Source organism: Macrotis lagotis, chromosome 2 (genome assembly GCF_037893015.1).
Source record: "Macrotis lagotis isolate mMagLag1 chromosome 2, bilby.v1.9.chrom.fasta, whole genome shotgun sequence".
Lineage (NCBI taxonomy): Eukaryota > Metazoa > Chordata > Mammalia > Peramelemorphia > Peramelidae > Macrotis > Macrotis lagotis.
In genome coordinates, this window is record NC_133659.1 from 103,256,838 (window position 1) to 103,259,702 (window position 2,865).

General features: G+C 37.4%; 1 pseudogene; it reads right to left on the bottom strand.

Annotated features, from left to right (window-relative positions):
* Nucleotides 1–1,949: 1,949 nt before the first annotated feature.
* On the bottom strand, nucleotides 1,950–2,219 carry LOC141511127 (non-histone chromosomal protein HMG-17 pseudogene; annotated as a pseudogene).
* Nucleotides 2,220–2,865: the final 646 nt, after the last annotated feature.

Below are 2,865 nucleotides of genomic sequence, written 5' to 3' on the forward strand. Positions count from 1 at the left end.
ACCTCTTTGAGGATAGGAACTCTCTTTTCTTTCTAATTTTATATCCCCACTTAACATTTAGCATAATATCTGACACAGAGTAGTTTAATAAACTAATAAACTGACTAATTATTGAAACAAAGGTTTTTAAAAAAACAACTCATATAAAAGCAAAAAATATTTTGATAGCATATACCATATCACAAACCCCGTAGTCCCCCAACTCATGAACAATATTGCTTTGACCCTACCACATTCAACTCTTCTCCAATCTTTCTCCTCTCCTTCACTGACAGAATTCTTGAAAAATTTACCTACACCCAATTCCTTACTGCCCAGTTTACTTCCTTTCCTCATCTATCAGTCTCTGATCAGCCTTTACAATCTGGCTTCCAATAGACTTACAATAGACTGCCATGAGTCTATTGAAACTGCTCTTCTGAAAGGTCACCAATGAAATCCTAATTGCCTAATCCAAAGGACGTTCTTTTCAGTCCTCATCCAGTTTGACTTGTCTGTAGTATGTGACATTATTAACCATTTCACTCTTGTAGATATTTTCTTCTCATACTTGGCTCTACTGATTGCCTTCCTACCTTTCTGATCTTTTTCTTTATCTCTTTATCCTCTTCCTAATCCCTTAAAATGGGAGAGGGTCTCTCAATATTGTATCCTTTTGAAATCTCTCTTAGCTCTCTAGACTCTCCTCCTTAGCAGTCTCATTCGCTTCCACAGCTTTAATACCCACCTCAATAAGGCAGTTAGATGATTCAATGGATAGAGCACTGGCCTTGGAGTCAGGAGGACAGGAGTTCAAATCCAGCCTCAGACATTTACTAGCTGTGTGACCTTGGGCAAGTCACTTAACCCTGATTGCCTTGCATCTAGGGTCATCTCCAGTCATCTTGATTCATATTTGGGATACATCAGAGGCACAAAGTAGTCCCTGCCTTCAAAGAGCTTACAGTCCAAAGAAGGAGACAACAAATAAATACATACAAATAAGCTATGAGATAAATAAGAAATAATAAAAAGAGGAAAAGCAGTAGAATTTGTAGAGATAGTTAGAAGTTAGGAGCCTGATTTGATGTGGTAGACAATCATAAGATCTAGAGCTGGAATGATGGGAAAAGGAAATAAACATAAAAATAAATATATATATATATATACATATATATATATATAATGTATGTCAAACTGTATCCAGCTTTATTAAGATACTTTTTCATAAACAATCATGATAATTCAGGCAGGACATAAGCTACAATCAGTAACTGTTCAAACTCTCCTCCTCCGTGAACTACCAAAAACATAAAGACACTTATAAACCCAATGAAGAGTCTTGATTTTATATATTAAACAGGGAAAGTTTAGAGTGAGGGTGGACACTTTCAGAGTTGTTGTTTGTCAACTTTTCATGAGCCTACCCTGACTTTGAGGATATGAAACTGCTGAATTCTTAATTGGAAAAGCTCTCCAATATGAAAGGAACTTTGTTTCTTTTGGGGAGACCTCCTCAGGGCTATAATTCAAGCCCAGATCACCTGAAAGACTAGTATCAAAAAAATAGATATGGAGGTGGAAGAAGGGAAAGAAAGGGGGGAAGATCCTGATGGACTCCTAGGTTTAGAGGAGTCAAGTTGATGCTTATGGCAGACAGGAAAGAAGTACAAATTTTTGAAATTATCCATTAAAGGTTATCAGTGTTCTTATCTACATATCTGGGGTATGTATGAAGCTCCTCTTGGTAGGTGGGGAGGGGAAAAATCCCCCACCCATTTCAGCCCAGCTTCTGAGATATCCTATGTGTAATGTCTGTCCCATCCCCTCAAAACAGCAACAAAGAGTTCTGTGTGCTAAAAACATAGCTTAAAAAAGATAAAACAAAATTCTGTATTTTTATGAAACTTGATAAAAATAGTATTTCAAACTGGACAGTCACCTATACAGATATCAAAAATTCCCACAATTCACTTGGCATCTCCAGCACCTTCAACTTTCTGTACCTGGTGTGTTTTGGAATCTCCATTCTCTGCAGAGTTATTCCTATCTTTACTGGAGTCAGCCTTTCCCTTTTTTCCTTTGGGTAACTTAGCTCCCTTCTTTGCAGGTGTCTTTTTGATTTGAGTTGTGGCTTCTGGAGAAGGTTCAACAGATAATCATGCAGATCTCTTCTGTAGTTTGTCCTTAACCTTAGTCTTGTCTCCCTTAGCATCTCCTTCAACCTTTCTCTTGGGCATGGTAATGACGGTGGTGGGGTAGGAGCAAAAGATTGTAGCGTTGGTAGTGGCTGTTCTGGGGGTTGCTCCCATCTCCTCTTCCTCATACTGCTTCAGGAATAAGCTTATATTAACCACCCATTTCATACCAGACATCCTAACCACTTTACAAATAATATCTCATGTGATGGAAGAGAGATTAGTTAAATAGAGGAAACAATAAGAGTGTAATTATCAATTATATAGCACTTTTCAGAACTTATTTCATTTGTTCCTCAAGATAACCTTGTGATGTTTTGCAGATAGGCATCTTAGGTGGCACAGGAGATAGGATTAGGGCTTTGGAGTTGCTTCAAATCTTATGTCAGATGCTTACTAGCTGTGTGATATTGGCAAGTCACTCAATCTGGACCAGCCTCAATTTCTTCAGCTATAAAATGAGAATAATAATAATAGAAAGTTCTCACAGAGTTGTTTCAAGGATCAAATAAGATATATGATGCAAAATATGTTTGCTCTTTAGATATTGTATTATACAAATATTAGCTATGATGAGGAAACTGGTTTTTTTTAGGATTTTGCAAGGCAAATGGGGTTAAGTGGCTTGCCCAAGGCCAAACAGCTAGGTAATTATTAAGTGTCTGAAACCAGATTTGAGCCCAGGTAC